Here is a 23,002-nt window from a genome sequence, read left to right on the forward strand (position 1 = left end):
GTTTGAAGTGTTTTTATTCCACATTGGAATGAAAAGACCTTTCAAACATTTTTTCAAAACCAGATTGTGTCAAAATGTCCATGTTTTGGATTGCAACCTGAGCTTTTCTATTTGGGAAGGTAGGGTGGGTATGGGCTTATGGTTAGAGTCCTGGCCTGGAAAGTGGGAGGGTACTCTCTAGGGTCTTGAACCTGGGTCTCCCACATCCCAAGACAGTGCCCTAACCACCAGGCTGTAGTGTGAAAGAGACATTCCTGTCTTTCCTTTCATTTTGCCAAAGTTTTCATTGAAACTGCTGTGTCTGTGAAATGTTACTGCTTTGAAAAAAGCATATTTCAACAAAATTTTAGTTAATCAAAAATGTTTTGACCAACTCTAAAAGCATTACTCCTCTATTTCTCTTCCTCTTCACTATTTTTCTGTTTTCCTTGCAGCTAACTTCTTTTTTTCCCCTTCCTTGGAAGAAGGACTCCGAGATTGAATGACACTGATAATTTTCTTTTATATCATCTAGTAGTTCCCCCCACCCTTTGGCTCTTTTGCAGCAGTTTTGTTTCTGTGAGAACCATGCCGCATCCCACATGATTCTTTACGAAAAAGAAAAATGTAAACTATATAACCCTTCCAGAACATGTTTCGAAACCACAGCAGCCATCTGGCCTTCCAGAAGGCCTGCTGTTCTTTTCATGTTTGGAGGAATAGTTTGATAACAAACTTGTCTAATAAATATAGAGCTGAAAGACAACAAAGAAGTACTTGCTGTTTCCTGACATTTTTGATGTTTTCTTAATTTATAACATTAAAAATGGTTAAAACAGATGGAGTTTAATATATTCTCCTGTACAAACATGTGGCTTAGGTTGTGTACAGTATCATTGCATTGGGTATATATAATCATGTGAAGTCATTTGGTCCATTTATTCTAAGTCTTTGCAGAACAATTTTTAACTGTTTGCAGACTTTTTTTTTGTAAATGTAATTAGACTTCACTTGTTAGTAATTGTCATTCAACTCTGGTTTGTCACATAAAATAGTGTAATCTTCAATCTCTACATGAACAGATTTTTTTCTGATATGATTTGTTAGGCTTTAATGCTTACATTGCTGATAGGATTTCAAGGATTTACCATCCTTATTTGAGTATTAATAAGTTTTCAGGAGCATACTCCTCAAATCCCAATATTAAGTCCTAATAATACTCCCTGAGATGGCATAGATTTCTCTTGAGGCCAACCTCGGGTTATGCACTCATTTGCAAGCTCTTCCCCAAGTGTCACTGGGAAACAGCAGTGTGTTAAAGGACATAGTGGTCAGTTGATGAAAATTTGAGTTGAGTTTGAGTTGAGTATCAAGTTATGGTAAGTATGTGTACCGTTCCCTTCCTCAGCACCCAAGCATCACTTCATTATTATCAGTATGCAGTGCTGCAGATGTGCATAGTTGTGTACAAAAGGTTGGAAAGACAGGGCCATATTCTCAGCTGTGGCAGATGCAAAGGAAAGTGAGTGGGTGTTAGAAAAACATCAGAAAAAGTGTTTGAACCTACTTGCCTTCTCTGCTCCCAACAGATAAATGACTGCATTTTTGGAATAGCACCAACCATCATAAATGTCGCTAGAGAAATCATGAATAGTAGGAAGCTCCCGGGGTAGCATATTTATTTCCCCACGAGCTACAGTTCCCTCATCATCAATTTTCCACTGTATTCCTTTCTTCCCCCCCTCTCCCCCTGCAAATCTTGTGCAGGCTTATGTCACAGTTAAGGCAGGCAGACTGTCCTTTATGTTGAGAAGGACAGGTTTATACAACTCCTTCACAGACTCCTCCATGCTAGTGATTGGAATGTTTGCAACTGCTCTTCTACTTTTAAGTAAATAGGTATTTTGAAATTCAAGACATCATCTTCTAATGCTATTTAAACTGGTAATGGCACAGATAGTGCCTATCTTTGTGTCTGCATCCGATCTTCATTCCGCAGACATCGTCCAGGGATATCTTCAAATTTGCAGGGCCCTACCTATCTTGACCACGGTTTTTTTTGTTTGATTCGAGTGTCTTTCATTTCTTTTTAAGATAGGAGGAGAAAAACAGATGTTCCTCAGTTTTACTCTTATTTAATCCTTGCTTGTTTCCCACTCCCTTTTTATTTTAGTCACTTTATCTTTTGGCTTATATGACACCTTGTGTTTGGTTTGGGTCTCCAGCAGTGGAAAATCTGCCAAGAAGGGACCTACATTTGGTCAGAACAGCACTCCCCAAATAGGGCTAGAACTATGGTGCTCAGGTGCAGTTAAGCAATCTCCCAGCTGATCTCAGACAGTCATTGCCAGCAGGACTCTTTAAATGCATCTACAGTGAAACCCCCAGTGCAAAAAAACCACTTCCATTCCCTAACCTGAATTCCACTGCTTAGGAACAACTGAGGAAATAGTTTGTGTCCACTTTCACTAGCACAGGTCAGTCAAGCTTTTCGTCTGTGTTTTCCGTAGTGTGCTATGGCATTTTTTATTTTCTGCTCATTTTTTAATGCATTTGGGGGATTTTATCTCCCAGTGTTGACATTACTAAATTATTTATTTTATGTGCATATAGGGTAGGGACCGGAGGTACCATCCGTTCTGAAGGGATTCCATGGGATTTCCTTATAGGAAAAGGAAAAACTGTAGTTTGGAAACCTCTTTATAAAATAAAAGACCAAAGGAAATTAAAGTGTTAGTTAGGAAGAATTTAACAGCTAGAAAACATCCTTCTAATAAATGTCTTCTCATTTGCGCGGTGAAATCCATGATCTGCTTGGTTTTTAGATGGTTACTAGGGAATGGTAAGAGCTCACAGTTGCTAGCCTTTGTGTTGGTTTGGTTTCAAGTGTGGGAAGCTAATGTGTGCTACCTAATGAATACCGTAGGGGAAGATGGAACTGACAAATGGGTGCCTAGCAGTGGGTACAGCGTACAGACAGTGTTGAAAGCACAAGTCAGATAGATGTCTAGGTGCTGTAAGGCAGTCTGGAAAGAAGCAAGGGTTATTTGCTTTGTTTAGTTTATTAATCTGAGTCATGAGGCAAATGGAAATAATGTAGGGACATGAGAAGACAGGCTGGACCCACCTCTGACTATTCCTCCCAACAGATTCCAAAGCCTGCAGGAGCTGGATGACTGGTCTCCTCACTGTTCTTGATTTGTCAAGTCTGACTGGCTCCTCCAACTACTCCCTGCTGCTTCCTCAAGGGGTCTGGCAAGATAGAATTACCCTGTATCTTAAGATCCAGATGGAGCTCTCTCTTCAGAGATGTGGATGGATTTATAAGGGCCAATGTGAAAAGGATAAAAACCAGGGGTCTGCCACTACTGCTTACCCCTCTGTTTCTGGAACTGAGAGCCCTACACTAGGCTGGCCCTAAGGGAAATCCCCATTCCCAAGTGTGTAAATATTTTTGGAGGCCCTAATGTTCAGATTCACAGATAAAACCTAAACCTTAGCTTCTGAGGCCTCCTAGTTCTGGAAACCTACCCCTTCCCCTCTGTGTCTTCTCTTCCCAATACCACACCTGCATCTTCTTCTGAAGCATCTGGTTCTGGTGACCATGGGTGATGGGATACTGGACTAGATGGACTACAGGCCTAATCCAATATGGGATTTTCATGTTTCCCTTTCCCTCACAACAAATCTATGGCCTCCCTCACTTTCCTGAAGTTGTCTGCAGGAGGTGGGGCTTTATATGCCTTCCTGGATCTTCAGTGTGGTTAGGAAGAGAATCAGCTCCCTCATCTGCCTTTCCAGGGTAGCATGATAGGTAGGGCACTATGAAATTCACTGCCATGAAAAACACATCACGGACCGTGAAATCTGTATATTTCTCAAATTGGGGGTCCTAACACAAAAGGAAGTTATGGGGGGGGGTACAAGGTTATTTTTGGGGAGGTCACGGTATTGCCACCCTTACTTCTGTGCTGCCTTCTGAGCTGGGTGGCTGGAGAGCAGCGGCTGTTGGCCGGGCGCCCAGCTCTGAAGGCGGCGCCCAGCCAGCAGCAGCAGTGCAGAGGTAAGGATGGCAATCCCGTACCAGGCCACCCTTACTTCTGTGCTGCTGCCTTCAGAGCTGGGTGGCCAGAGAGCGGCAGCTGCTGACCGAGGGCCCAGCTCTGTAGGCAGCAGCGCAGACGTAAGAGTGGCAACACCACACCATGCCAGCAGCCGGTAGCAGTACTGCAACCATCCCTACGATAACCTTGCGACCTCCTCCCCCGCAGCTCCTTTTTGGGTCAGGACCCCTACAATTACAAAACCATGACATTTCAGATTTAAATAGCTGAAATCATGAAATTAACGATTTTAAAAATCCTAATGACCATGAAATTGACCAAAATCCAAGATCAAAATTCAAAATCCAGATCAGCCTAATCACCCATCTGTAGCAGTTACCTAGAGGGGCCAAATCGTGCAGTCCTTGTGCAGGCCACGCTCTCCGAGGTGTCCGTAAAAGTCATGCCTGTATGAATACTGCAAGATCGGTCCTTAAAAGGAGTGTTGAGTCTTAATTAATCCTTCTAAAAAATGTTGAGAGTCTCAGGGGAAAAGAACTATGGTTGAGGTTTTTAAAGCAGGGCAGGAGATTGGGCCACCTGCCTGCCATTCAAGTTAATGGAAGAAGTGTAGCTAACTCCCCTACACTGCTTTGAAAATTCAGCCGGATGAATCACATTATAGTATTCACACATTTTCACTTTTGAGCAGGGGAGGTTCATGGCTCACCTCTCGTTTGGCATTCTCACACCATGGCAGAGGGGTGTAAACTATTGACACGTATGTGAAGAAGGAAATATAATAATTTGTAAAAGCATGGAAGCAACTTACTTTGAGGACTTTCCTTTTGTTTTGTTCTTGATCTGGACCCTACGCAGCAAGGCACTTAAGCACTTGCTTAACTACTTACACATTTAAAGTAAACACTGCGTTTAAGGGCTTTGCTGGACCAGGGCCAGCATGTTTATCACCTTGATGATCAAGCCCCAAATCAGAAGAGTCCATGGCAAATCAAAATGAACATTTAATGGATCAGAACTGTTTTTTCAGACAGACATGGACTTCAGATGCACAGTCTAAATATCAGGAATATATAAAATCACTGCTTTCAACCTAATTTATTCTGCTTAAAAATGAGGTTTTCAAACAACTTGCTATCTTAATTTTAGCAGTTTGACTCCTTTGTGTGCTAACAAAAAGAAACATGCAAATGAGCTACCACTTTGCTTTCTAGCAAAAATGTTTCTGTGCAAACACTTGACTTTATAACATACTTCACAGTTTTTTCTTGTAATTAGATGTTAACTCTATATTTCACTTTGACTTAATTGTTGGATGGTGAGTCAGTTTATACTTTCTTATCCATGTTATCTGGCCCTCTGTTCATCCGAATATTGATTTACATAGTGTATATTACATTTGTTTGGTCTGGTTTCTGCAACAATAAGTATAAATATACATATACTCCGCACTACTTCCCAGAAGCATCTCGTGCCATTCAATACAGACATTCTTTGTTACTTATGCAGTATTCTCTGAAGAACAGTAAGTGGGAGTTTTGCCTGTGTACAGACTGCAGTAAGTGGTCATGAAACAGCTATAGTGCTTCTGTAACTCAGGTTGGCTCAGTAAATGAACTTGAATGGTTTGAAGTGTCTGAGAGACAGGACACCACAGTGGTTGGAGCCAGTATTCTCTTCCATCAGTTTTTTTTTTTTTTCATTTTATTTGAATGTATGGTGTTTTCCTATTACATGGTCTACAGCAATAGATTAGTACTATCTCAGTCTCTCATATAGACATATTTGCCACAAAATGCACACAGAGTGCAGAGGATGAAAATTGCAAGTTACCTGTGTGAAGAAATGGTTAGTCTCTTCTGAAATAGGCTCTAATTCAAGAAAGCAGGTAAATATGTGTTACATCTTAAATATGTACATCATCCCAACGGATCCAGTGGAACTGCTCATTATTACAGTGAGGCATGTGCTTAAGTGCTTTGCAGAATCAGGGCCATAGTGATAGAAAATCCATGCCTATTTGCCTCCACACTTAGACAGCCAAGCTAGTGCAAGGGTACGATGATTGCTTGCAAAATGAAGTAATTTTATAAATACTGAAGGGGAACAATTCATGCAAGCGTTGGCCCAGGGTGGGATTTTAAAAGTGCCTAAATGACTTTCGAGCTCAGCTCAGATTGGCTTTCAATAGGAGTTGGACTCCTAAGTCATTTAGGCGCTTTTGCAAATCCCACCGTGGGTCAAATCTTGCATGAACTGTTCCCTATTTTTGCTGCTTATGCATTCAGTTTTTGGAACAACTTTCTTTCCTCCTTCCTCCTTGCTCCACCCACTGAAACCCTCCCTCCTCCCCCATAGGAATGAATAAATAGGACCACATTCTGCCCTTAGGCTTGCATGCTTACAGCTCCCATTGACTTCAGTTGGGCTACTCATGTGCTTAAAGTTATGCACGTGTGTAGGTACTTTGCCAGGTCAGGGTTTGAATTCATAAACGGTGTAAGCTAAATTCATCCTTTATGTAACTGTATATCAATTTTATACTCTCTCTCTCTTTTTGTGGGGAGGGTTGTTCATCTGAGTCTCTCTGCACTCCCATGCACTTTCTATTTGGTCACAGATATTGAAGTAAAAAAGTATTCCTACTACACAACATATGTTGTTTCCTGATTTTTGGAGCATAGTGTAAATACAATGCTGCTGTTACAATACATTGTACTGAAATACTGTAGGCACGCATTTCTCAAACACTGCTGTTTATTTTGAACAAAGTACAAAAGCGTTACTGACAGGTTTCAGAGTAACAGCCGTGTTAGTCTGTATTCGCAAAAAGAAAAGGAGTACTTGTGGCACCTTAGAGACTAACCAATTTATTTGAGCATAAGCTTTTGTGAGCTACAGCTCACTTCATCGGATGCATACTGTGGAAAATACAGAAGATATTTTTATACACACAAAGCATGAAAAAATACCTCCCCCCACCCCACTCTCCTGCTGGTAATAGCTTATCTCTAAAGTGATCACTCTCCTTACAATGTGTATGATAATCAAGTCGGGCCATTTCCAGCACAAATCCAGGTTTTCTCTCCCCCCCCACCCCACACAAACCCACTCTCCTGTTGGTAATAGCTTATCTAAAGTGACCACTCTCCTTACTGTTCTTAAAGGGGGCAGGACAGAGCTGTGAGCTTGAAACTAGTTCAGCTCAGATTTATATTATAGACCACCGGTCAATGCAAGTGTATGTTGTGTGCTTGAAGAAAAGAACAATATATATCCTCTCAGTAAGGGTTCTCTATTATAAAAGGGCTTGGTGTTGCTTGGGTATTAACTGTACTGTACTAAACCCCATAAACACCTTTTTACACATAGAGTGCACACTTCAATGCAACAATCAAATGCTTTTTTATGCATAACAGTCTTACAGAAAAGAGGTCTTTGATTGCTTTCCAAGAATGGATTGAAATCCTAGAGAGATGTTATTTAATACCAATGAGTTAGAATGTTGGTTGGTTTGTATCAATAATAGGCGTCTAGTAATTGTGACTATAATGGAAGATTTTTATTTTACTGCTAGAAATGGAATCATTTAAAAGTATGAGTTTATGATGCACTGAGACATTTGCTAAATTATTTGAAAACTATATCATGTGCCAGTCAGAATTTTATTTTCATGTTGGTATGTGTTCATCTTACAAACGTATAAAGAAAATGTAATTCACCTAAGTGGATAACTAAAAATAAGGCCCGGGAAAGAGAAACAACACTACCATTTTGCTGGTGGTTACTTGAAGACACCAGAGTGGTGAGCTTTGGCTGAAGTGAAACTTTTTTTTTCCTTTACAAATAATTACTTTGAAAAAGCCCATTTTGTTTTATGACAGGAACAGGTGAAGACTAAATGCTAAGAGCGCATTTGGTTGAGTGTTAGATGGTAGCTGCACATGTCATCAATCATTTAATTTCATTGTCAGCCTGTGAGTAAACAGCAGTTGTTTTGTCTAAAGGTGGGATTGAATTATGTGTGGCTGAACTACATGGCAGATGGATGTGGTTTTTTGTATGTTTGAATACTAGCAACTAGCTATTAACATACATCGTGCAGATGGTAAATTGTAACCAAGTGCATAATGTTGAAGACTACAGTGAAGGAGCGTAACTCATGAAGAGCAGTTGCCTGCTTTGCCGTGCTGTATATAAAAGGATGGCTAGCAACAGTCTTTCTTCACAAGAATCCTTATCCATAGTCAAGTTTTAGAACTACGCTAGACTACCAAGATACTGTAACTACTGGCTTGAAGGAGATACAGAAGAGCTATTCGCCAGTAAAATGTAAAATGTTTGTTTGTTTAATTTATTTGCCCAGGAGAGCTCACCTTTGAGGCAGCATCTGTTTTTCATTCAACTAATTCTACAGCCGGGGAGGTTGAGGCACAAGGAGGTTAATTACTTACTCAAGGTCACAAAAAGAGTGAGCACCATTTCTGCGGTGCCTAGTATAATGGAGCCTTGATCTTGGTTGGGGCCCTCCAAGTGCTACAGTAATATAAAAAAATAATAAAAATTGAAGACTGAAATTCACTTAGGACTGGAGTTTTGCCTTCAGGTGCCATGGGCAGCAATGGGAGTTGCATGCGTATATTTTAGGATTAGGCCCTAATTGTCAGTTCTGCCCTATATTAGGATAGTCATCCAAAATTCCCATTGAAGTCATTTGGGTATTCTCTAATGGGGTTGGGTCCTCGGAATCCGAAAGATAAGGAGAGCAGCAAAAATTGTGTATCCTCTTTCAAATGCCACACAATCTTTAAAAAAAAAAAAAATGGTGAGGATAAAAACCCTTTGGTTTTTCAGAACTGTTGTATTTCCTTCCTATTTGCAATGGACATATATGTACACATTAAAGATACTTAAAACAGTTCATCTTTTAAACATGCATTTGTCTTAGAAAATGTTTCCAATAGTAAAGATTGTCATTAATTTTCATAGGCTACAGTTAATATAATTTGATGCTTTTTATCAGTCTTCTGGTACTGTAAATATTTTATTAAGTTTTACATGTTAAAGGAATGGTGTGGGTTCTTTTTGAACAGTTTCCCCAACAGTTCTGTCGATCTTATTAAGAACATTGGTTATGCTGGCAAGGGAGCTTTGAATGATTCAAGTTTAGTATCCTGGTTCTTCACCTCTGAAGACATGGGTTCAAAAGTCTGTCTTGGGTCACAAGTGAAATTAGCTTGCTAACCTTAGCATAGCCCCCTGCGGATGGATGTTAGGCCTCTTCACAAATCTGTAACAATTCACCATTTTTATCGGTGTCCAAAAAAGGCTCAGCACTGGAAAAGAAACAGGTATTGCAAATTAGGTTTGAGGTACAATATATAAGCAGAACTTGGTATTGAAGATGCTGCCATGCATTATGTTTAGCACTAGACAGTGCCCATCAGCCCCTTAAAAGCACAGAAAGAACAGGTCATTTTTTATCACAAGAATCAACTGTCAAGACACCAACCAAAAGTGGTCCAAATGCTGCTCATAAACTTGTTGATTTCAATGGGATTACAAATCTCCTAGATCGTATTTCAGCCTCACTCTAGTTTGATCATTATGTATCATGGTACAACAGTATATAATCTGTGTATTAAGGTGCTGGGCACCTTTCAATTATGGTTTAATTCAAAATAAATAAAAATAAAGAATGGGCAAATGTTTTTCTTTAAATGATTGACTGCCCTTTATATATTATTTTGGCATGATCAGAGACAAAAGTTTATACAGATCCATTTTTGCCTCTGTGTAAACGTATCTTTGATCTGCATATCTTTGAGAGTTTCAGTGATCTTTCTTTGCGTATTAGCAGCTTACTTGAAAAGCATTCTTATGAACTAAAATTTTCCAATGGTTATAGTGTACAAATATGTGTTTTAGCAATACTTGAACCAGTTTTATCAATACCATAGATCTTCATCCTGGTTGCAACCAGCAATAATATATTCCTTGTGTACCCAGTATATATCACTGTACCATGGTAGCCACAAAGCTTGTTTAATAAAGAAATGCATCATATGTAATTATAAATCTCTCGTCAGGTCCTGTTCATCTCGTATCTCACCAGTGCAACATTCTCCGTTCTGGCCTTAACAATCCCATTTTATACTTCTTATATTCATTCAAAATGCTGCTCTAAACATAATTTTCCTGGCTCATAGCCTAAGTGTTTCTTCCCCCCTCCCCTCCCATCCTCCACCCCCCCCCCCACTTCCCCTGTTATGCATCAGATGCAAACTACTTATCTCTACTTTTAAGGTCCTTTACGGCTTGTCTCCACTTGACCCTCTCTCAGACAGTATTGAAATGCCATCCCCTACCTTCATTTGCAAATGTTACCTATTAAAAAAAAAATCCATCAAGCACTTTTTCCACCTTATCCCAGTCCATCCCTTTTTCATGGGAGGAGTGCTGCGTAAATATCTGCAAAGCCAACCCATTGTCGTCTTCAAATTTCACCTTAAAGTTCTTCTCTGCCATGATGTCTACAAAAAATAGTTAAGTAGCTGGTGTGCTGTGACCATTGTTACCTTATGCTCTATCTGTCCCTTTGTTATATCCACCTGTTGTCTTATCTTACACTTAGAAATGTAAGCTTTTGGGGCAGGGACTGTCTCTTTGTTACATTAGTACCATCATGCTAGATGCTGTACAAATATATAATAGAAATAAATAAATACTAATAATATGTAAAAGTGATTTGTGCCTTCTTTAAGGCCTTTATACTGCCACACCCTTGAACAGCAGCTTTAAGATCAATGAGAATTAGTCCCATAAACTTTTGCTTGTCTCAAAGGCTTGAGCTTTGAATCTAGCTCTGGCGTCTCAAAGGGGAGAGAACTTAGAAGACACGCTAGCAAAATTATATCAATAGTAGCCACCCAAATGAGATGAAGTGTGTAATGTTTATTCAGTTTGCAGTCTTTAATTCAAGCAAAGCTAAAAATAACATAATCTAACCTGCTGTTTTTTGGTGGGGAGTAGGCAAAGGTTGAATGAAGCATCTTAAGCAGTTCTTTCTCTCATGCCTCTTGAAATTTGTGGGGGGAGAAGGTTCTGTATACATACTTTGTACTGAAAAGCATGAGAGCTTTAGAATCCTATTTCTAATATAGCTTTTTGGACTCAGTAAATACTGCCAGGTCTGGCAGACAATACAACCATACGTAACAAGTGAGACTTTGGAGAAACAGACAAAATCATTAGTTCTTTCATTATTTTTGACATTGATTTGTCATTAAGAAAATGTATTACAATCCAGGTTAAATTGATTTGAAACATCCATTAATGTATGTGATTGATTCATTTGCTTTTTGTTTCACCTTCTTGATATCCTAAATTTATTGTATAGGAAGAGCAAATAGTTCTGAGTTTTTCTGTGATAATGAACATAGTATTTTTGTTATATAAAAGGGTTATAGTAATTAAAGGTGGTGGTCACTGGGAATTGTGGGTTCTGTTCACAGACCTGTCTTGGGCTTGTTTGTGTGGTCTCATTAGTTTACACACATATACAGTGGATTTAATTTACCGGTTTATCTGTCAATAATTGTGCTGGAAGTATTAATGATTCTAAAGTGCTTAGAGATCCTTGCATAGAAAGGGCTATTCCTTCTCACCTTTACTGCCACCCCTCTCTCTTCCCCGTTATATCATTCATTGTTTTTACTCATGTTATCTGTACAAATGCCTTTGACTGTCAACTTGTGTACTAATCGCCCCGCAGCTAGGGCTACTTTTATCATTCCAAACCCTTGATCAGCTTCAGACAGACATCAGCCTCCATAAAAATCTTTCCCTTTTTCCTCTCAAATGTGGAATTTCTCCCTGTTGTCCCCTTGAAACCACATGTGGGCCTGGGATTGAGGATAGCAGTTTAGTCAATCCTTTACCAGGGAGAGGTAAAAGGCCTAATGTCTCCTAAACCTTCAGGATCAAAAATGGGAGAGAGATACTCAGTACTCCAATTGGCGGTGGAGACGGGAATCACATGGCATGTGTTCTACCCCTGGAAGGTATCTAAATTTGACTCATTGGTATGCACAGAAGAGCAGTTTCAGAAATTTCTGTTTTAACTATTGTAAAAATGGATTGGCTATATTTATTTCTCCGTAAGAAGCCTGCATATTTGGACTTACGGCTTTACAGTGAAGTGATATAGAAAAGAGTCCCAGTAAACATTTCTAAATCTCTAGAATGTTTCTAAACTTGACCACTGGTGGTGATTAGGGGAAATGTGGGTACAACAAGGGTAAAGATAAGGCCCAGATAAGATGGTACGTGTAGTCATGTGAATGTAAATAGGCAATTTTTAGTATCAGCTACTACTCCTGTTAACCAGAAGCAGCAACTTGCTTTAGTATACTTAAGAGCTGCACTTCTAAGAGACAGAGAGCAGGGGCAACCATGAGGGCAGCTTGCACTCTCAGAAATGTGAAGTATCTTTCTCTTATTCATCGCCAAACCATGACACAGTTAAATGTCATTACACTCATAGAATATCAGGGTTGGAAGGGATCTCAGGAGTCCAACCCCCTACTCAAAGCAGGACCAATCCCCAGTTTTTGCCCCAGATCCCTAAATAGCCTGCCTCAAGGATTGAACTCACAACCCTGGGTTTAGCAGGTCAGTGCTCAAACCACTGAGCTATCCTTCCCTCCCCCAAATGCTTCCTTTCTACTTTATATTTATCCTTGATTTCTTGGTAGATTTCTAGGGCCAGAACCTGAACTGCAATGAATCAGCGTAACTCTGTTGAGGTCACTAGAGTTATGCCAAATTACACCAGTTGCGGATCAGGCCCCAAATGTATAAACATATTATATTCTGCTCTTTGCAAGTGGAAAAATCTATATTCTATTCAGTGAGCTAAGAAAACACGATCCTCAAGCTTTATACATCCACTTGATTTTTAGGGTATTTTACGATGCAGGTTGAATTCCTTTGAATAAAACTGAGTTCTTGCATAAAAGATATTTTCTTACTGCAAGATGTATGGAATATCAAGGCCTGCATTTCACACCCAGCTTCTTAATGCCTGTATGTTGAGTTATATGTTGTTGCCAGTCTGTAGCTTCCCCGTCCTCATCTTACTACACTTCTTAGGTTTGTAAGTAACAAAGCACTGTGGTCAGGGGTGGCAATACTCTCTCTTAATCTTCTTCCACATCCCTGTAGGACCTTGCCCTAAATTTCAGTTCTGAATAGATGCCTGACATTCTACGTCAGAATGTGAAGCATTTTATTGTGAGACTTCATTATCAAGGGGAATATCTGTGCAAAGTCAGAAGCTGCAGGTGTTTCATTGTACAATCTGGAACACCTCTTTCCAATCTAAGAAACTACTGTACTGCAAGCTCATATCTTAACAGACTTGGAGGTGGTCCAGCTATGTTTGTTCAGATGGCTTACACATCTGCCCACCTCGATATAGCTATAGGAAAATCTGACAGTATCTTCCACAGGTTAACATGAAAAAAATGTATGGTAGCGTATCAGAAAGAATGGGAAGCCAAGCAGGCATCAACTACAGTGGTCATGAGATTGAGAGTTAAGGCCCTGATACAGTAAAGCATTAAAACGTATCCTTATCTTGAACCTAGCTGGTACTACTCGTGCTTAAATGAAGGACGATTAAATTACTTTGCCATTCCTTAGTGCAGTTCCAGAAGGAGTGAAGAAAAGAACCCAGTAGCACCAGTATCAAGAGAAAAGGGAAAAAAGAGGTAGATGAGTTATGCATTCAAATGAGGGGTTTGGGTTGGTAGAAGGAGCAAGAATGGGCTTAATTTGATGGATTTATTTTGGTGTAGGGAGGATCAGAAATTTGCCTAACTGAAGACTAAGCAGATGTTAGTTTATGTATGTTGCATCATGTATAAGCTTTATGAAAAGTACAGATTGTACATGGATAGTAGCATTTTTCCAAGTTAAATATCTCACTTGTTTTAACCACTGCACAAATGCACTATCCCACGTTATTGAAATAAAATAGTTGCCAACTTTTATTTAATTACATAAAAACACATTTGAATGAGCACAAAGCAATCAGAAACATTGACTTATGTATTTGCTGTACTCTCTCATACTTAAAAACAACCAAACTGGCTTTTTATTAAAAATATGATTTACTACTGCACAGAGACCTAGTATTCTAAATTTCAGCCCCCATCAAAGGTTCACTGCCAAGATGAATATTTAGAATATGTATTGTGAGCTGCAGCAAACTTTTTGTAAAAACTAGTGCCCGTTATTGCTGGCTTCTTTTCCTTTCACATGCAGCAGCATTGCGTACGCTATTGCTTGTGAAAGTTTTAAAGTGTAAATGATCTGCCTGTAGTTTGACGCTAAAATTAGTCCACTCCTTTTTTTTTTTTTCCAAATTAGAATTAAATGATTTTGAGAACAGACTGGGCTGATTAGAACCGGCATTAGAAGAACATGACCAATGCACGCAACTATGGGCCTGACTGTACCCCTCTTCAGCGTGTGTGGAGAGGACTCTCCCTGTGTCGATTTCCTGGAAGTGAAGCTTCAGCTCAATCAGTTTCCTCCGTTCTACAAATTCTGTCAAGTTCTCTGCATGTCCAGGATCCATCTGGGGGCAGTGAGTTAGTGAGCTGGCTGGAGGAGGTATGTGAGGGCTAGGCTCAGGGTTAGGCAGAATGCACATCATTTCCCCCCTTTAATGGCTGCACAGTATTCTCCAGAGAAACTTATCACAGCCTCAGGTCTCTGCAGCGCGCTCCTTTGTGGGTTACCGCTACTTGAAAGAGGGTTCTGGAGTGGGGGGTGCCTATTACTGTGGTAACTCTGGAGTCATGTTGCGAAAGACCCAGGAAAGGACCCAGAGTTCCACACAGAAGCACAGGACACTGCATAGATGGATCAGTGTCCTCTGTGACTTCCCTGGATCTATGGTGTTTGTGGAACAGACCATCACTATCTTCTTTGGGGGTAGACCCTGCCCATACCTCCCAATGAATGAAAGCAGAGAACTCAGTGATGGGAACCTCCGAGTCTAATGTCCCCTAAGTGTGTAGGGGCACAGTTTTGGTCTTAAATCTTGCTTTTCTTCCTAAGAGCACTGATGGTTGTCTTATCTATAGCTAAAGGAATAATTAAACGGCATTGTGCTTGCACACTTTCCTTTTTTCTGATGTTCAACACTGAGCATTTTAGGGAATATGAATATGAAATGTGTATTAAAATGTCTTCTATTGAATAATACTGTCATTTTAAAATTCTTTTTTGCTTATGTTATTATTATACACTACATGTGTATTTTCTGGTCTGACCAGCAAAATCTCCTGAAGCCTTCCTTTAAGTCTTTAATTATGAACTGTAGGAGTCACCACAAAACAAACATCTAAAATATCCAGACAACCAGTCATTGGAGATAGTCATTATCTTCAAATATTCAAGGGATCAAGTTATTCACCTAATACTGTTAGGTATTACATATTCTGGAACGCAGCTAAGTTGTACCATGGCTTTTATTGCACACCATTTTCAAGTCCTAGCTGGCATGTGTGTAGTGTTCAGTAAAAGTGAAATTCACTGGCCCACACTGCTTCATGCACACACAGCTAATGGAACTGTCTCCAGATGTGACCTAGAGTAATAATAGATGGTCACTATTAAAAAGTAAGCTGGGGTGTACATGATATTCACTATATAATTATGAAAATAAGAGTGTGCCTGTGAGTGTACACGTGAAATAGAATATAAAAGACCAATAACTATTCTAATTCTTTCAACATCCCTAAGTTCCATCTTGACCACTTAAAGGCTTCTAATGAAAATAATCCCAAATGCTTTATATATCTTTCTTCCAATAGTGTCTTGCTGCCTATAAGTTTGCTGTGTTCTCAATTTAGTATTCACCCTATAGTACTTGTATGGTCATCAAGGCTGCTACATCATTCCTTAATCAGTTATTAACACGTAGCAATAGAAAACGTTGGAATGAAAAAGTTTATCAACCCACATGATATTGTTATATAAAATATGTACAATTTGTTCAGATAAATGAATTGGGTCAAATGAGTCCAGAACCCTTAAAATTGCAGGTAAAAAGTTGCACATAGTCTATATGAGGGGTTTTTATAGAAAAACTTGGAGAACTTCCTCATTGCTGGCAAAAGTCTATTACAGATCTTCAGATTGTACAATGTTGGGAGGTGTTGTTAATCAGATATCTGCAAAATCAAGATAGAGCACACATAAAAAGGATAAGTGATACTTCCCAAGCTCAGAAATGCTTTCCATTAAGCAGATCTTTATATATATTTTTAAAAATGAAATAATTAAAATAAATCTCATTATTTTATTCTAATGTCATTTATTTCAAAACAAAAGAATGCCATATCACCTGTTATTTAATGAATATTTCATACTCTACCATTTATAATGACCAGGTTTAATTGCTCTAATTTAAAAAGATATCTGATTGCATGCATGTAACAAAAACCATAATTGTCTTATGCAATCCACTGAATAGATTTGGAATCTTCAATAACAAAATTACATTAATAGCATATGCTATTAAATATGATTGATGGCAAAATTAGAAGCCTACTGGTTTTATACCACACAAAGGCATACAGTGCTTTTGAAGATGGTGCCGACAGTGTCAACAACACCTCAGAGAAGAAAAACAGAATGCAGTAGTGCTAAGGTCACATTTTACTAAAAGAAAGTGGATTTATAACTTGTGCAGTTGATGTTGCATCTTACTTTTAACAAAGATGTTTCTCTTTTTACTATCATGCTGCATTTTTGGGGGAATATGATCTTCCAATGCACTAATGTTTGAGCCTATATAGAAAAAAATATACATACGTTGGAAAAACCTACAGGGAAATGAAGAACACCCTGGCACATTTATGGCCAGATTTCCAGAAAGAGTCAGCACCTAGCAGCTCCCTGGGTCTGGACACTAATACTCTTGTATTTATAACATCTAAATATCTAAATACACAAGAGCAAAGGCAAAACACAGGATAAGGACAAAAATCTCCATACCATTTCCCTTGCAAATGTTACTCCTCCTCCCTTTTAGCCAATTTTAAATGAAATTTGATGGCTGCACATGCCGTAGATAAATTCAGTGAGACATATGGGGTTGGAACAGCCCATATTTTGAAATGGTAATACTATAAATATAGAAAAATAAATACGGAAAAAAAAACTGGTGCAAGGTAGGAAGAAAACATATGAATTTTTATGTGCACGTTCCTTTAAGAATAGCTTACTTGTTTATTAGTAGCATGGTTATAATGTGAAGAGCTGTGTCTCAGACACTGTTTTTTACAGAATGCGCTCTGTTAATATACAGTATAACTCTACATAGACATGTATAAATTATTTCTGTCCTCCTGCTGTTTCAGCTTATGGTCCTGAATGTTTTTGGAAAAGTATAAGAGTAGCACTTAAATTTCCATGTCATGCTGATTTACAACGTAATTTTTAAGGCTGTACATGTGATATCCATGTGCATATTCATTGGGTTCACTATGATTAAGCATCAGTGCATTCTCCCTTCAGTAATGGAGCTACAGTCATTCTTGGAACTGTGGAAGCCTCAGTTTGATGACCTCCCTCCTTCACCACCACTCTCCTTGGTAACGGTACATAGAATTTGACTGGTAGAAAACCGTTCCTGAAACTCTGCAACTCTATAGGTGGGTCTTCTCTACAGTCCCAATCTGGCATTAATCAATCTGATCACATAGCCCCATTCTTCAAACACATTCAACGAAGCAAAGAATTATCACAGATTTATCACTGATTAAGAAACTTGGACCGTCAAGATGAGTAGCATGGATGGTAGATAACTTTATCCACACCCTGTGGGTATGTGAGGGCTATATCGCCCCAATTCAGTGAATGAGTGTCACAGATGTCTGAAGCTGCCTAAGAAAGTGTTTTCAAGAAGAGAAAGCCAGCATCTGCTTTGACATTCTGAGTGGCACACGATGTCAGTGTTGATTTAACACCTGAAGTTACCTTCCACCATGCTAGGTGTTGCACCTGAGCCAGTGGTAGGAAAAATGTAAACGCCAGTTTTAAACAAGAAAGTGACATAGTTTTAGATAAAATATTAGTGTGAAACCCTTTCAAATTTGCTGTACATTACCTGGTCATTCTAAGCCGTTAAGCGTTTCTATTTAGCAGTATTAGGAGTTTTTTATAGTTACTTCCATTCTAGAATATATAAAACAATGTAGTCTGGTGTGTATATCCGACGGGGCTCACTAGGATATGTCAGTTCGCATTATATTCCATTAATATATTATGCCACATCAAGCATTTCAGAATACATAGGGTCCAATTCTTCAGTGAGATATACACACACACCCCATTACCCGGCTGTAAATGAGTGCAGAATTAGGCTCACTGATTGCAAGGGCTCACTGTTACAAGTCACTTATTGTTCATGATCTCTCACCAGATGTAACATTCACAGTGAACGTCCAGGTCAGAATTTGTCGTCATGCTAGTTGCTATTCTGATCTTCTCAGGATAGTTAAATTCTGTGTTACAAATCTCTAACTGGACACCCAACCATCTTATTTTCAATATGTACTACGTATAATTATGAATTGTTAAATATCCTTAGTATCACAATGCAAAACAAGAGAATTAAGAATTTCTCAGTCATTTACTCATCTCTTTTGTGTGCGTATATTCTTGGAGGACCCCATTTTCAAAAGGGCCTTCACAAATGTATCTGTGTGATTTGCTAGAGTATCCATTTGATAATGATAGGGGTTTTTTTGGAATACTTAATTATTGTTTTGTATGTGAATCTGAGAGGTTTTTTTTAATGGTAATAAATGTGTTTGCAAATTTGTGGGTGCATTTTCAGATGTCCTTCAAAGATGATCCCAAATCTCCATTCTGAACACCCCCTTCCTACCCACCCCTCACAAGTCATTGAAAACACTGCAAGAAAAGTGTGATCATTCTGTGATATGGCCCCAGGTCTCCATTAACTGTAGATCATTTTGTATACCGTAAATGCATTTGATCTTATCATAGGCATGATGGGCCAAAATCATCCCTAGTTTATTTCCATTGACTCAAGAGATCCAAGGTTGAATTGGGTCCAGTGTGGCAAGACAAGTGACAGCTTCACTACTGGAAGCCTGAGTTAGATCCTTTTTTATTAAACACTTTCATTCTGTTTAATTTTGTGTTTTGTCCTTGCTATATTAACTGTAGTTTCATAACAAAGTTCAAAAATATTTCATTGACGTTGTGACACCACTCATTTTCATCATAATTAATACATGTTCATGAGAGGTTTCAATTAATATAATAACGACTCCTGATTTTTTTTAACGTTTTCCTTTTGCATTGTAAAACGGCTGGTACTGATAATGTCAAAGACACACAGAGCCTTTACAACTTTCCTATACAGATGCAGCTGTATCTTTAATATCCTGTTAAAAGATTTGTAAAATATTTTGAAATAGAGGAATTTTTTTTTCTGGCAAGCAGGTGGAGGGACACTGCCTGCAGGACCCATTTTGCCAGCATGAAACCAGTCTCATAAATTTTTATTGAAATGAGCTCATTACTTTTAATTTTTACCGGCTCTTGACTGAGTCAAGGAGCACTTTTCAAGTTTTGAAAAGCAACCCATGACTTACTTAAACAAATATCTACATGTATATTAGGCATCTGACTTGGCCTTTCCAAAGATGCCATTAAACAAAAAGTAATGTTGACATTTAGACTATTGTGGAACCTAATTTCTGTGTTTAATTAGGACCATTAATGTTCAACCATATGTTTTGTCTGTTGGTTGGTTAGCTACTCCCTGCCGCCAGCCTCCTTCTTGCATCAAGGTATAAACTTTTTCCAAACCATTCTGAGCACCTCATCTCTAGTTAGCATTTCTCTGAATGTAACTGATTCAGTTATCAACTTTGAGGAAATATACCTTCAGGAGGTGGCGTTCATTAAATGTGCTACTTTTCTCAAAGCTATGTTGTATTAAGGATTTTTTTTCTTTTACAGTGAAGTGGTGAGAAAAAGTACTTTTATAATAGTAACTCGCTGACAACATTTGAAGTGAAAATTGCCAGAGTTCTTGAATCTTTACACATTTCCGTGACTGATCATCATTTCCTTAGAATTCCAGAGACTTGTGTGAATCATGCCTACAGGGTACATATGTTAAAAGTTAACAAGAAAATACGTCCCAGAAATCAAATGTAAGATTCTAAAAGAAAGCTTTTGAAGTGCACCTACAAACAAAGTTGGATGATTAGAGCCTTGTAGCCTACAATGAAGAAATAAATTAAGAAAAAACAAAAATCTAGAAAATCAGACTTAGATTATAAAGGTGTATGGTGTTTACACATACATTTATTAGAGAAAATAAAGTTTTACTAGATGTGTGTAAATCTCTCTTAGGTGCTAGGTGCTTTGGAAGTGCTTATAATCACTTATCTGTTGTAATAATTTATCTCTTATGGTAATTTTTCCTTTTGGCATTTATATTAATACAGCTGTCATATCCTTTTAAACAAAATTATTACTTATAACACTCAGGTAACCTAAAGAGTCATCAGGCATTCGTCTCAACACATTAATGAAGCGAGAGAGTCTAATTTTATATGCAGTGCAGACGGCACCAAGCTTGGTGTCCTTATCACTGAGTTTCCTCCCAGCTATAAGTTCCCTTATAAATTCCTTAGCTGTAAACACCCTTATGAATTCCTTAGGTGTTCTGTGCCAATCTCTAGTTAGCATTTTAATGGCATGTTCACTGTTAATTTGCAGTGTGATTTTTTTACAGTAAGGTTCAATTTCATAAAAAAAGTTATAGTTTGAATCAAATAATTGAAAAAGAAAAAACAATATAGCATATAAAATGTGTGTGTATATACATATGTCATATTTGATTTACAGTATGGGCAATTTATGTAGTTGTACATGTATTATTACAGATTTGCTAGTTGACAGTTGAACCAATCTGGGGGTCCTTACTCAGGGCTATATTCTGCTGCTCTTAGTCACAATGTGTAGTACCTCATTCCACAAGTCCTATAACTGAAATCAATACAAGTAGGGTGTTATTCACCAAGAGTAAATGGAAGAACTTTTCACTTATTTCATTCAGTCCTATTCTGCATATTCTCATGGAATTCAGGGATTGACCCAAGGTAATACGGGTGCTTGAATTGCTTAGGTTTAGTCCCCCCAAATTTTTTTGAACAAAGGTGGCAGAAATTCTTGAAGCATGTTTTTCTCTCTGGTGGTAGGAAGGAAGGAAAATAAGTTCTTAAAGCTCAAGGGTTTTTTAGTATTGGTTAGCGTTCCTAGATTAGAAGGGCCAAATTCTGATTTCCTTCCTCTTGTTGAGTAGTACCTGCCTCTCTCAGTGGTCCCACTGACTTCTGTGAGAGTACTCAAAAAGTTACTATTTGTCAATACAATTTAGGGGATCAGAATCAGGACCAAAGTTGGTAAGATTCTAACATGTATATGTAAAAGATCACACATGTCGTGAGGTATCACAACAAAGATATTATGATACTCTCCCCACAAGCAAAATTGACCTGGGATCTGGAAGAGGTATGAATTCCTAGTATGAATTCAGTGGATCTACAAAATGCTACATCTTCAGAGCAAATAATACAAGACTAGAATACAATGTGGTGTTTGAAGTTGCTTTCCAATAAATAACTCTTGTAAGTAGCTGACTTATCCAAAATATTCCTATTACTGGCAAATCAGTACAACATCTGGAGCCTCATATATCCCAAATATATTTTAAACCTTTTTATAGTAAAGTGAGCTGTGGTCTGCTGGCATACCGCCTTGATCTGTAATCTTGAAAGATTTTATCACCTTTGTGGTAAAAATTACTATATAAATACTAGAGGTTACTAATAAAAATAATATTTAATACTAGATGTCAGCCATTTACTTCCCATAGAAAATGACCATTTCTGGAAGAAACACAGAAGAAATCATTGTTTCTGACTGTTGTTGTTACATCCATAGCCCTGCAGGGTTTGTTTGGCATTGGGGTTCAGTTTGTAGGAGTGGGAGCAGTGAAGCCAACTTTGCAAGATGTACTTGGTAGTAGGGTGACCAGACAGAAAATGTGAAAAATCAGGATGGGGTGGGGGGTAATAGGAGCCTACATAAGAAAAAGACCCCAAAATTGGGACTGTACCTATAAAATTGGGACATCTGGTCACCCTACTTGGTAGTTTAAGTTCAGACTTCCACAAGCAACATCACTTGAGAGTTTGTAAAGTGCCGGCTTAGAAATAGTTGTTTGCAATGTTATTGCAGCCTTGTTTGGACCCAGGATATTAGAGAGACAAGGTGGGTGAGGTGATCTCTTTTATCGGACCAACTTCTGTGGGTGAAAGAGACAAGCTTTCAATCTTATACCTGAAGAAGAGCTCTGTGTAAGCTCAAAAGCTTGTCTCTCTCACACCAACAGAAGTTGGTCCAATGAAAGAGATCACCTCACCCACCTTGTCTCTTAGAAATACCACTAGCTGAACATTTTCAGACTCTCAAGTGTTTTTAAGACAAACCACAGAATCGGCGCCCTGAACGTTGATTATTACCAAACTATAGGTATGGAGAAGCATATAAGGTTCATTGTGAAAATTCTCTGTAAGTTTCATGAAGTTAGAGTATTAAAACAGTCCCTCACATAGGAAAGGACTTGAAAATACAGAATCTGTTGAATACTGGATTAAGAATTGTCAGCTTGAATAAAAGACAATAATTGGTCAAAATTTTCATAAGTGACATGATGTCTCAAGTTTTGAATTCCCAAATGGTTACTCCTTGAAGGTGCTTGATTTACAAAAGAGGGTGTTCATTCCTTTCTGTAATTCTGGGACTTCAGACAAACTTGATATAACTCC

General features: G+C 38.5%; 1 long non-coding RNA gene across 1 annotated transcript in view; it reads left to right on the plus strand.

The window, feature by feature from the left end:
• LOC122462565 overlaps positions 1-15,927 on the plus strand; it is a 188,059-nt gene extending 172,132 nt beyond the window's left edge. Inside the window, exon 4 of the long non-coding RNA XR_006285201.1 lies at positions 14,478-15,927. This is a non-coding gene — a long non-coding RNA (uncharacterized LOC122462565). The remainder of the gene's footprint in view (positions 1-14,477) is intronic.
• The last annotated feature ends 7,075 nt before the right edge of the window (positions 15,928-23,002 follow it).

This window comes from Chelonia mydas, chromosome 12 (genome assembly GCF_015237465.2).
Source record: "Chelonia mydas isolate rCheMyd1 chromosome 12, rCheMyd1.pri.v2, whole genome shotgun sequence".
Classification (NCBI taxonomy): Eukaryota; Metazoa; Chordata; order Testudines; family Cheloniidae; genus Chelonia; species Chelonia mydas.